Raw genomic sequence first — 14183 nt, 5'->3', positions numbered from 1 at the left:
CTCCAATAAACTTCTCATACCAGAGAATGCCTTTTATAGAAGGCCTTTTGAGAAACCACATGCCATTTGGGTACAATAGTTACAAAATATTAACTTTTGGCTTGAATTTAGTTTTAATTATTGAATTTAGTTAGTTTAATTTTTTGGCTTAGGTCTAAAACGTGGAGAATCGTCAAAATCTCAAGTTCGAATTTTTGGACGATTACTATACTTTCTCTATACTACGTATATGAAAAAATTGAAAACGCTATATTATAGCAACCAAATGCTAAATTTACACATGGGCAACGCGATGTTGCCTTTACAAGTATCACTCTTTGCATCAATAGCTGAAAATGACAAACAAAAAAATTCAAGATGGTTGCACTCTATTGCCAAATATTGTAAACAAAGAGGTACTAAATATGTACATTTCAGTTTTGTCTCTGTATTTTGTATAAATATTTCGCAGAATATTTAATTTCAATAACTGAAGATAAGACTTAATTATTTTATTGGGAGGTGGGGGTAAATCCGGAAATGTCACATGGATTTATTAAATATAATTTACTAAATCAATAAAAATGAATTATTAAAACAAATATTGAGTTATTATTAAAATTAATTATAATTAAAAAAAAGTGAAGTTAGTTACTAAATCGTAACAATTTCGGAGAAAAAAATTGTAATCCTGTAATCATTCATGATCAGCAGACTGTTGGAAAGTATTTGGTTATAGTAATCTTTTCTTGCTCAAGTTAGAATTAAAAAATAAAATGTGTCTTGAAATGTAGCCTAATATATATATATATATATATATATATATATATATATATATATATATATATATTTTCGTCGCGTTTAACGACCTGTTGACAATGGCATAAAATAATCAGAAATCTAAACACATTAATCCACAAATTTTATTATGGTCATTACCTATTTTTCTCCTATAGAAAAATTAATAAGCATCTGAATTTTGCATTTCTTTCTGGAATCACTCATATTTCTGGTATTTTTAAAGAGTTTCCATAGCAACCGTAATCCTTTCTGCTTTTTATTTTAATTTTTTTTTTCCAAAATATCCAACGGTACATAACAAATATTTTAATTACAATTTAAAACTTAAAAAAAAAAGTACTTTAAAAAAACAACTTCATCTTTAAAGAATCCGTTACAAAGATGCGTTAAAACAAATACATTACAGGACAAAAACAAAAGTTGCAAATTTCATAAGATAACCGCCAATATCAAGCATGAGTAACGCCAAATCGCAAGTTGCATGGGGACAAGGTCATATCACCAAGATTCTATGCACAAGGAAATTTTATTTTCAATTTCAAGGGATGGGAAAGTTGAATTTATTTTGTTCCCAGTGAAAAATTTGATTTTTATTTTTCCTCCTCTCATTTCTGATAAGAACCGAAAGCAAATGTTCCCGATGACAACTTGATTTTTCTAAACGATGATTACAACCGGAGATGTAAGTAATAATCTAACTGTTTGTCTTTCGGTAGGAGTAATAATCTTTTCATCAAAAACGGCTCTTACTCAAAAAAATATCTCCGGAAAAAATCGCCTGATTAGATAGAATCGAATTTTCCCCACGTCAAAGCTGAAAGTGAATCCGGTGTTTATTTCATTTACTGATATTTAAACTATGTTATCTATTTTTTTTTTCTATGTTTATATCTTTTCGCAATGGCTAAAAATCATCAAAATCCATTTTATAGGATTTCCAAATTTCAATAATGTTGCCAATTGTAAAAAAATTCTAAATTTCAGAGATGTGGCCATGTATGTACTAACAAATTTACACGTGGCCAAATAAATTTTAAAAAAATTTTCACATTTTGGCGGGGTTTTTTCTTTTTACTGTTTTTTTTTTATTGCTTCATTTAATTTTTCATTGAGAATTTTTTTAAATCTTTTTTATAAAATTGATAATGCAAAAAGAAATGTCTCGACATTAGAAATGAAGATAAAGTTGGCTTTATCAAAATAATATTTCTTAGCTTTTAATAACTAGCTATTTCGCTACAGATTTTACTGAAACACGAAATCAAACAGTATTGTAAGTATTCTACAGTATAACATAAAATGACAGAATCTGCATATTCTGCGCTAAAAAAGTTTTAAAAACAAGATTCATACTTCAACTTTTATAATAATAATAATGGCAAGCGACAGTAGGTATTTTTCATTCGGGAATCAAATCAGTTATGCAGTTTTGAATGGCTTAAATTCATCGTCATTTACTTTAATTTTGAATTTGATCATTTTTGATTAAATTTTAGGCTTAAAATCGATTTGTAAACAAGATATATCATTTTTAAAAATAAAAAGACAGTTTTATTAAACAATGGAATATCAAAGTTAAAAACATTGTACAAGAAATTTAATTATTTAAAATTTTATTTATCAATATCCATTTTTAAAATCAATATGCTATGTTTTCCACTTACAAATTTTTCACATTTCGTGCTCAAGAATTGCGGCAATTAAAATAAATTTGTTCTAAAATGTTCTTTGGGGAACATAATATTATTAATAAACATTAAACACCATATCGGATCTAAATGCACAAGCTTTTTTTTCCTAATATTTTACAGTTTAAAGGTCAAAGAATACGCTTAAAAATCATCAAATTCTATCAATATCAAGAAATTTCTAAATTTCCTATCGGTAACAATTCATATAATCTAAAATACAGACAAATATAATACTTCAGGAATATGGCATTTTCCCCTTATGCCGATAACAAAAGTTCTCGAGTTGAATTGTTTCCTAGATAAGAAGCGGTACACAAGATGAGCGTACCAACTAATGTCTTATCGTTTTATTTGGAGTAAAGTGTGAGCTACGAGAGCTTTGTCAATATATACGAGTCGTAGTTAACTCCGCTATCGTAGAAATCGATAACGAACAAACTAGGAAATCTTATTTAGAGAGCAATGAGCTGATGACCTGTTCTTGACGAATAAATCCAATAGAACAAATACCAGCTAGAAAACATTTCAAAAATAGATTGATAATGTTATGACTCACCATTTTAGTAATTAATGGCCCAGTAACTACAAGATAATCATTAATTAAATCTCGATGCAACTTGCTCCTTGTGTCACCATGCTGTGCGTCATGTATATGCTGAAAGATTTCTGTGACGAAGACTAGGAGATGAGGTTTATGAAACGCATTAAAACAGCCGCGATAGCTATTGCGCTTCTAGATTGAAATCAAGGTCGAATACTTTAATCGGAGCTATCTTGAAATGTCCGAATCACGATTGTATTTATTTGATGTATGTGATTTTGTTTGAGGTCAAAAGAATTCGTGGTATTAAAATATGTAGAATATATATGTTTTCCAAAATCAAACAACGATTCCATCTTTAATAATCCATTACGAACAAAAATATTAGACATCTCTTGACAAACTTTCGAAAATACAAGTCAAATACAAAAAAAAAGGATATTAACTAAATTTTATTAGTAAATTTTCACTGAATAGTACTTTTACTTTTTAAATCTATTGGGAAAATCTTAATTGAATAATCTTAACACTTTACTAGCAAAATAAAAATTTATTTATCATAAGAATGACCAGAATTTAAAACTAGGATTTCCTAAACTTTTTCATCCGTGACTCATTTAAAGTTTTTCACATAACATTTTGCAGCAACATGGAGCATTAATGCGTGAAAAAAAAAATAGGAGTTTCTTTATATTAATTATTTTTAAATATTATTAAAATGTCTTAGAAGATTTTCGAAGCAATCTGACAAAAAGTGTTACGAAACTTTTCACATCCATAGCAGAGTTCGTGAATCAATTAAAAAATTCAATTCAATTAATTCAATTAAAAAAGACCTTATTCACAATAGTTTTGAATTTTATTACAAATGATAAAATACTTTAAATTCATATTTTGAAATCTTTCATTTTGAAATAATATAAGAAATTTAGTATATTTACATTTTTATTATTAATATTAATTAATAATATTTAAATTTTTATAGAATAATAATATTTAATAAAATTAATAATTTTATAGAATTATAATATAATTAATAAGATTTAAATTTTTATTAGAGTAAAACTTATTCTAATAAAAATTGTACACAATTGTTCATTCTAAAACGCTTTTACATAAAACGTTAAAATTTTATAATCCATTCTCACTAATTAATCATGAGGAAATCAAAAAGAATTCAAAGAAGGAAAGATGGAATGCCACTAAAATTAAAACTGACGCTATTTAAAGCACGGTTGCAGACAATTAAAGAGAATTAACTTCGCGTCGCACTGTTACGCACAAGTCATCACTCAACGGTTCATCTTTTAACTAAGTGCTATTTTACAGGCCATAAATTCCTTTCAACGGTTCGGAATAAAAGAACGTCGTCGCTACGCTGTTTTGAATTTCTGTAGTGCCAAACGAGAAAACACAAAAGAAAAACTTACTAACAATCGTTTCTCGGCCTCAAAAACAATAATCGCGTAACGACAATCATTCTCCCGACAACACAAGATGACGTAATCGTGACATCATTTAATAAAATCACAATCTCGAAACATTTTTAAAAATTTAACCTCCGTTTTAATACATATACTTGTAAAAGAAATTGCAGCATAGAATTATGAGTATTGAATACTTAGTCTAGTACTTCATGGTAATGATTCAAAAACGCAATGATTGTAGTCATGTTTCTAGAATGGCAAAAAAAATTCGAAGAGAAAACGTGCAATATGCACCGCAGTAAAAACAATCAGTTATTATTTTGGTTTTTCCGTAGACAGAATGAGTGATCCAATGAAATAAACACCACACAATCAAAAGCTTTGAAGAAAGAAAGTAAAGTATTTGGATGGTTTCTTTCACAAGGTGAAATATACTTTTAAAATAATCTGTAGAAGAAAAACCTCTCTATATTTTTTATGAAATAAGAATTTTTTAAAGATAGAACGATAGAGAAGGTATATTAGAAATTCGCTGTTTATTGCACTTTTATTTTTTTAGAAAATTGTTAAATGGGTCATATCTATTCGATGGTTTCATTTCCTAAACATTTATCTTTATTTCATTCATTAACTAATCTTTTAATTGACCATAACTTTAACATTTGAATACCATTTATTAGGCTCCTCTTTGGATTATAAATTCAAATTACTCGCAAAACACATTTATACTAGCTCTCCAAAATATTCGAAAAATTAAAAAAGTTATTACTAAAATTGAATTCGAAAAAAATTCAAAGTTCACTATGTCTTCACCTTTCAGACTGACTATTCGTGAAATTCAACTTCTTGCAATACATTGAATTCGTTACTATTTATATATATATATATATATATATATATATATATATATATATATATATATATATATATATATATATATATATATATATATATTTCATTTTGCTGATGTTTAAAAATCAGTGTATGTACTAATACATTTCCTAAATAATATTGTTGAAATAAACCTGAAAAATTATAATTCAAATATTATATCAAAATTACATTATGAATAAAATTATATTTCAGCTAACCCTGTTATCTAAGCCTTAAAGCAGTAATAAAATACTTAATTTCACTGGAGCGAAAGTTCTCAATAAATAAAATTTTTATAATGGAGAAAATAAAGATAACTGTAATAAATAAGAAAATAAAGAGAAAATAAAATAAATTATAACGGCTACAGATGTTACATTCACAACATATAAATGCAAAAAAATACACTTTTAACAACGTTCTAAAATCAGCAGAACAAATAAAAATATTTTATCTGGTGTGAATTATATGGCTGAATATTAACTGAATGATTTAAATTTTCGACTTAAAGCATCCGAGTGGATATTCAACTTGTTTTATGACAGAAAGGAGAAAGAGCAATTAAATAAATACCAAAAAATAATAAAATTGATGATCAAAATTTGTTTATACTTTCGTTCGTTCAAAAAAAAAATCCTTTTATTCTAACATTTTCAAAGGCTTATCCGAAAGAGCAACTTGCTATTAAAAGCCAATTTACCTTTTTTCTTCAATTTCTCTTTTTCAAATTCATTATTCAAATTCTTAAAATTCATTATTAAAGTTTTCAGATCTCAAAATTTCTTATACTCATAGGAACAAAACAAAATTTTTAAGCATTTATATACATTTTTCCTTGAAGAAGAAAAATATTCTTAAATGGGTTGTTTATTTCTCTTACGAACGGATAAAATAATCATAATAAAAGAATTTGTTGAGAATATTCTGAGCTCATTAAAAAAGAACGCCTTTTTGAGGGACATAAAAAAATAAACAAATTATTTAGAAATAAATATGAAGTTTTTTCTTTGGGATCTCGCTTTGAAGACGCCGTCCTAACACAGATCATTTTATATATTTTCTAAATTACAAGGTTTCGCTAGCGCAGCATTTAATTTCGCAAAGAGTTCATGCGTTTTGTAGAACGGAAAAAAGAACGATGCGAATTATCGAGAATTCCCGAGAAGTAATTATTATAATTCGTAGGAACGATGAGAAAATGTAAACATATAAACTGCCGCTTCCATCAAATTAATATAAAGGAACGAAAACAGAAACAATTGCCTTCATTAACTCGAGGTAAAACTAAATAAAATTTGCGTTTCATCTGAGACCACCCATGCTTTAAATAAATAAACAAAATGAATAGAATGAAATCAAAACTTTTAATGTTGAAAGCAAAACTCATTAATTTCTGGAGATGTCCAGGATATAAAAAAACATCTTTTTTTTTTTTTTTGCGTGTGTGTGTTTGTTAAGTAATGGTAAGAGGTCTGTTTCCAAAATTTCAACCAAGTCAGTTTTTTTTCTTTCTTAATTCGATTTTTAAAAATGTTTTAAAGTAAAGGAATATTGACAGTTGAAACCTTACATCTTTTTTTTTCCTCCCTCTCTTTTCTTTTTAAATTACTTGGCATAGTAGCCATGCTTTATACCACGGTATAGTAAGCACTGTAAACAAATGTAAATTCACATAAATCACATTTAAAAAATTTAGCATTAAAATTATTCTTTCATTGTATTTTAATTCAAGAGTTTGACTTTCATTTCTTTCACAACATTTTGTTCTATTCCTGAATTTTTTTAATCCCTCCAAAAAATCTTAAACATAAATTTATCAGATATTTTAAACATGATAATCATTACGTAGTAAACGATAATATTTTAAACAGAAATTCTAAATTCTAAAAGAATTTTAAACAAAATGCTGATGCATTAAAAGAATTCCACTCGCAAACAAACGATTTAAGGTTACAATCATAAAAATGATCAAGGCACATATGATTGTTGAAATAGACTATTTATTTATCAATTTATAAATGAAAAATAGAACATAAAAAATATATGCATTCTGAAATACTAAATCCGCTTAGAATAAAAGATAATGACGTCCCGATCAGTAAAGATAGAGTACTTTTGTCTGCTGCATCACCTGCTGGTGATGTTAAGCTGATATAACTTTTATTACTTTCGAACAAAATCCTGATGCATTAAAACTTCCATTTTGTTATTCGTAGTGAATTTGATCAAGCATTGTTTCAAATTTATCATTTCTTTCAAGACAATTTTAATTTTTCTTTTCTTCCTTATTTTAAAATGAAAGAAATTTGCACTCAAAAGCATATAGTTTCAAAATAAAATTTAATATATCTAGGATCTGTTTTAATCGCAAACCATAAAAAATTCCGATAATTTTTCCTTTTCTTTTGGTACAAAGCTATATAAGAAGGGGTTTACCCTTAAAAAAATTGGCACAAAAAATGTAAAAAAAAAAAAAAAAAAAAATTACTTTTTTTTTACTATTTGAGGAATCGGATCAAATAATATTTTTTAATAAACTTATAAATCATATGGTATTTACATATTAATTAAATTACGCTAATAATATGATGAATATTTAATTAATCACGATTGTAGAATGAGTTTTAGAACTTTCTACCTCTAGTTCATATTTTTTCAAAGAGAAAAAAGAATAATAAATGCTAACAATTGACCGATGTGAATATACAAACGTAAATAAAGGAATTTCCTTTTTTTTAAAGCGTTTTACGCTTGGCCTAATCTAATTAAAATACTGAAACATATTGATCATTTCATAATATAATGATCATTGGAAGATATTATCATTGTTTTCAGAATTATATAGTTCGTATATAATATATAAACAGAATACATACATTTTCTCATCTCTTTCAAATATTATATATAATTCTGAATTTTTTTTTTTTAATTTTTAGATAACACTAATACTAATTAACTTAAAACATGCGATATGACAATTTAATCAAATATAAATACTCCCTACAAAGATGCAAACAAAATAGTTCTTTAGAAGATTAATATTTAATTTCAGCATATATTTAAAAATGTGCATTTTTTTAAATCTTATTTGTCCATTTTATTATATTTTGTTTGAATAATTAACCTGTACTCGCTGAATTAAATGATAATTTGTGATTGATTATAAAGAAGAACTTCAAATAAATTGAACACATAATGATTCCGAAGACAAAACTTTTTTTTTTCTCCGAAAGAAAGTTACAGTTTAGCCTCAAATGATAAAAAGTATAAAGCATGAACAATTCACTTACCATGGAATTCAAAGATCGCACATGATCACGTCTCAATGTTACGCAGTCGCAGACGCAAACCACTGGTTGCTCAAATTCCCGGGCTTAACGACGATAACACAAACAAATCTCCAAGAAAGCGTCACGTGGTACAATCCCAAGGTTCACAAAGCGCACTTTTTAATTAGAACAAAATCTGCACACCAAAAATTTGAAAGAATGCACTTGGAATAAGTTTATTTGCTTGCGAAAGAGAATATCCAAGATGGTAGTTTGAGCGAAACTCACTTTTTTAACGTTCGGTCGTTCGACGCCGAGAAGTTTCGCTCAAGTATGTTGGGAAACTGCTAACGAGATTCTCCGACGCGGTTTACCCCTGTCAGGTGGCAACGGACTGAGAGAGGTTGCCGAGAAGAATGTTACAAAGAGAATTTGTCGCCAATAGTTGGCGCCAAACGATACTTTTTTTCCTTCGCGGCGGGAAGCGGGTAATTTCTGATGGAACCGTGCTGCGATCCGCATTGTGAGTGGAATCTGTTATAGACGTAATGATTTAAATATCCCTTTGAGGAGCGGATGGAATAAAGAATAGAATGAGGAAACATTATGAAACTGCAAATTTTGCAATATTTGAGACAATTCCTCATCTCTATTAATAGTATTTAATAATTTGTTCTAAAAAGTGAATTACTTTTAACGATATGATGAATGTACATAATTTATTTACTTATTCAATAATAAGAATTAATAAAATATTATTTTAAAATTTGGTTTGAAAACGAAAATATAATTTCCAAGTATTTTGACTATGAATAATTTTTGCAATTTGTTTTTCAAAATAACTCAAATCCATTGCAATCTGTTTAAAAAAATCTGAAATCAAGAAAGAGCAACTACTTTTTTTTTTCATATCAAATACATTTCATACATAAATCTAATACATTAAAATGAGGTATATGATTACTTTTAATATTTTAGCAATTACAATGCAACTGAAGAGCTGAAAGCGAGTTTTAATGCTAATATAAAATGGTATTTAAATAAGTAATATTAAACTCATTTTATGTTTTTTTAAATCTATGCTTTTGGCTGATATCCTTTTCAGGTAGCTTTTTAAGTTTGTTCTGTTATCTGCTACAGAACTGAATATCGATTCTAGTTTTTATAAAAGACAAATCCGAATTTTCATTCCCCAGTTGCTATAAACAGGGTGCGTATCAGGGAAGAAAAAAAATTATTGTAAACCAACTTATTTGTTTATTGTATTTCGTATTTTCCTTCATTAAAAAAATTCTTTTAGAAAGAAATACTTTTAGTTAAAAATATTTTGTATCACCTTTCCAATTATCATAAAACTTTTATAAACATTAATTAATTCAACTCCCGGGACAAATATTTTGTTTACTTTTGTATATCCATCTATAAAATATTCGAATTTCAGTGGAAAATCATATTTTTCTAGCAATTTTGTTCAATGAAAAAATTTTATTTTATTTTTCTTAGCAAAACTATATATACAATTTAGGTGGAAGGTCAAAACATTTTAGAATAATAACCGAGTAGCTTTTTGAGATTGATCTGTTAACTGAAATGCGTTTTTCTGATTCAAGTATATCTAGTCCATTTTTCACAATAGAAAGGTTCGAATTCTCGTTCCACAGTTGCTATAAACAGGGTCTAACAGGGAAAAAATCTACTGTAAATTAACTAAATTTATTTGTTTATTGTATTTCACATTTTCCTTTATTTCAGAAAAGTTTTTAAAAAGAAATACACTAAGTTAAAAATCTTTCGTTAGATTTTTTGTATCACGATTCCAATTATCATAAAAAGTTTACAAACATAAATTATATTTCATCGCCTGACACAAATATTTTGTTTACTCTAGTATTTTATCTAAAAAATATTCGAATTTCAATAAAAAAAAATCATATTTCTCCAGTTCCAGTAACTTTGTTTTCAACGGAAAAATTTTATTGTATTTTTCTTAGAAAAAGGATATTAACTATTTAGACGAAAAATCAAAACATTTTAGAACAATAGCCGAGTAGTTTTTTGAGTTCGGTCTGTTAACTGGAATTCGTTTTCCGGTTTCAAGTAGAAGAATAATTTCAATAATCTGAAATAGAACTTAATATCTATTCCATTTTTAACGAAAGAAAAGATCGAATTTTCATTCCATACTTTCTATTAAAAAAGTGCGTATCAAAAGAAAAAAATGTACTTTAAACTAACTTATTAGTTTATTGTATTTGTATTTTCCTTCATTAAAAATTAAAAAAAATACTTTTAGTTAAAAGTCATTCGTTAGATTTTGTATCACATTCCAATTATCGTAAAAATTTTACAAACATAAATTATATTTCATCACCTAAAACAAATATTTTATTTACTCTAGTAGTTTCGTGTTATCAATAAAAATATTCAAATTTCAATAGAAAATCATATTTTCTAGCAACTTTGCACGGTGGAAAAATTTTATTGTGTTTTTCTTAGCAAAACGATATATGCAATTTCGGTGGAAGGTCAAAGTATTTTAGAACAATAGAAGAACAAATATCGACACAAATAAGAATACTAACTTGTATGCTGCAAAAAATAGAACAGCTTTAAAAAAATACTCTGCTTGTTTTGGTTCCATTTTATTTTCCTATAAAAGTAAATCGAAAATCACTTGATACTTAGATATGCAAAAAAGACGCTAAAAGCCTCAATATGTACAGTTTCTTAGGAAACAAAATGTCAAATCAAACTTATGTTCTCATAAAATATACTATAATATAAATAATACAAAGCATAATACAAATAAAATATATGTAAAATGATTTATGTATCGGGAATGGCTTTTTAATATAAGCGTCATGCGGGTATTATGACCAGCGCAAAAAATGGCACACCGTATTTAGCTAAAATGTTATGAAAGACAATATTTTACATTTTAATCTATACATGTTAGGGAATGACTCAAAAAAATTAAGAACATTTCTGAAAAAGTATTTTTTAATTTGCAATCTTTGCTTTTAAAAATTCGTTTAATGTTTATATTTCTACATTTGTAACCATTTTGTTGTGGTAAGCTGGAAACGGAACGGACAAAAAAAATATTTTCTAGATTTTCTCTCAGTAATACGATGATATCTGATAATGATTTCCTTAATTGATCCAGTTTGTAATTTTAATTTCACATCGGCCAAATATGAATTAAATCATTAAAAATGAAACCTTTTCCAAATTTTTTTTTTTATAATCAGTAATTATGCCATCAATTTAAAATAATTTAGATTTGAATCTACGGGTTTTTGCTGTTCGATTTGAAGGCCTTTGTTCTTTAAATCTCATTTCTACTAAGTATATTCAAAAGCCTCCAATCATATTAAGCAAACTAGGGAATTAGTAACATATTTATACTATTACGCTCAAAAAGTTTCAGAAACTTTTAAATAGCTTGAATGTGAGCCCGATGGCCTGGTGGTTTCAAGTTCGAAACCCTATTCCACCAAAGAAAAGTCGTGTAAGCGGGTCTAATGCTCGTTAAATCCGTAGGGGCCGAACGTTCTACAGTTAGTGTGGTGAGGAAGTTTAGAGAGAGGATTGTCATCTCAGATGTCGTCCTCACCATTTGATCTCGTTTCAAAATTACAAGGTCCTTCCCAAAATATCCCTGTGTTGCTTTAAAACTGGACATTATTAAATAATTGAACAAAACTGAACTGAATCCCTTGAAAATGTAACAGAATTGACCCATTTCTTTTGCGGATTAAATAAAAAGTTTCGAGTGACTGATTAGTCAAAACAAGATTTGTTCATTTAAATACACATAGCACATAACTCGTGATTACATGCATTCAAAATTTACCATCGTGTGGGAGGTAATCGCTTCTTTATAGTCGTAAGGCACTGGCTCCCAGATCTGGTGTAAAATTACCTGGAAAAACATTATAGGTAATTCCTTCTACATCCATTAATAATTCATTTTTATTATCGTACTTTGATATATATATATATATATATATATATATATATATATATATATATATATATATATATATATATATATGTGTGTGTGTGTGTGTGTGTGTGTGAGTGTGTGTGTGTGTGTGTGTGTGTGTGTGTGTGTGTGTGTGTGTGTGTGTGAGAGTGTGTGTGTGTGTGTGTGTGTGTGTGTGTGTGTGTGTGTGTGTGTGTGTGTGTGTTCGTTAACCCATCGTTTCCATCAAAATCGATGATAAATTTATGAACGTTGCGCGGAGCGAACATCATCTATGAAGGGCTATGTTGATCACCCCCTCTCCCCCATTCGCTGTATTCGCATTAATGGAAACGATGGGGAACAAACCTGAAGCTAAAAGATCGTAACTTAGCAAATAACGTTATTTACCGTACATCAACCTCCCAGAGAAGGTAAAAAGAATTACGAAGAAAATTATCCAAAGTAATAATGTATCATTTCATCCCGAGTAGGATTTGTTCCATATTATATTTAATTATGCAGTTATCTTGACTGGAGTGGGAATTTAAATGCTCTTTCCGATTTAAACAAGCGGGGAAACGCCCTTCTTACCGAAAAGATATCAAAATGTCCAGTTAGGACGCCTTCAGTCGCTGCTTTTATCTTTTAGAAGTACGCGTGAGACAAGAAATTGATTTCAGAAAGTTTATAAATTATTGAAAGGTAGAAAAACGCTAAGTATATAAAAAAAAAAGAAAAAAGAAGAAAAAAATGTAATTGTTATTATTTATCTCAGCAGAAGATTTTATTTCATTTCAAAGTGTTGAGTTTATTTTTATATAAACTGTTTATCCAGAATTGCTGAAGATGAAATTATATATTTTATAAATGAAAAACTGTACATTTAATAAATTGTCACTCGCAAAAACTTCTAATAAAGCCTTTTTTATTTTTTAATAATGTGTAAGCAAAAATTAGTTATACTATAACAAATATATAAGCTAACTTTAAAATGATCAGATTTGAAATGAGTCGTAGAAAGCTATTTAGTGTTAACGTCGTGTTCGAGGAAACAAAAATGTGTTTAATATTAATATCGTCGGGATCTTTCATCAAAAAATAAATTGAAAAAAATAATAAACAATAAATATTTTTTAAATACATTTAACTTCAGTGTACAAGATTCTTTTGTTTAAAACACAATTAGAAATATATAGAAATTCACAGAGCCATCTTATCGTCTGCAATTTTATTTTTAATGCAAAACACTTTTTTTATATAAAATACTAGCCGCCTTTGGCGACCAGTCGGTTCGCCAATCTTAATGTTCGTTAAAATTTTAATAATTAAATATTTTATGCAATTTCTACTTTAATAGCTTCTTCATCAAAATATTTTAAAACTTCAAATTTTGATTATCATATAATTCATTCATAATATTATAAAGGCCTTCAGTCATAACGTAATATGTATCTCTCTCATTTTCTGTTAGCACCCGTAGAATTTATGCTTTAAATTAAAGTGGAAAGAATTTATCTTCAATTAATATAATAATATTTTTTACTGAAACAAAGCATTTTTTTATAATCTGATTACTGAAAATAGAGTCACTTAGCGTTTAAACTTTATGGGCACTAAAGAATATCTTTTTTA

At 27.4% G+C, this 14183-nt stretch overlaps 1 protein-coding gene across 2 annotated transcripts in view; it reads right to left on the bottom strand.

Moving 5' to 3' along the window:
- LOC129974995 (epidermal growth factor receptor-like) overlaps window positions 1-8959 on the bottom strand; it is an 87007-nt gene extending 78048 nt beyond the window's left edge. The window contains exon 1 of one of the 2 annotated variants that reach the window (XM_056087845.1): window positions 8603-8959. The gene's annotated coding sequence lies outside the window, so the exon portion shown is untranslated. Of the gene's footprint in view, window positions 1-3027; window positions 3141-8602 lie in introns of those variants that run through there. The other variant, XM_056087846.1, reaches the window with a different exon arrangement.
- Between the last annotated feature and the right edge of the window lie 5224 nt (window positions 8960-14183).

The sequence above is a fragment of the Argiope bruennichi genome, chromosome 7, assembly GCF_947563725.1.
Source record: "Argiope bruennichi chromosome 7, qqArgBrue1.1, whole genome shotgun sequence".
In the NCBI taxonomy this organism is placed as follows: domain Eukaryota; kingdom Metazoa; phylum Arthropoda; class Arachnida; order Araneae; family Araneidae; genus Argiope; species Argiope bruennichi.
The sequence above is the reverse complement of the archived record's forward strand: the minus strand, read 5'-3'. Positions and strand labels throughout refer to the sequence as shown.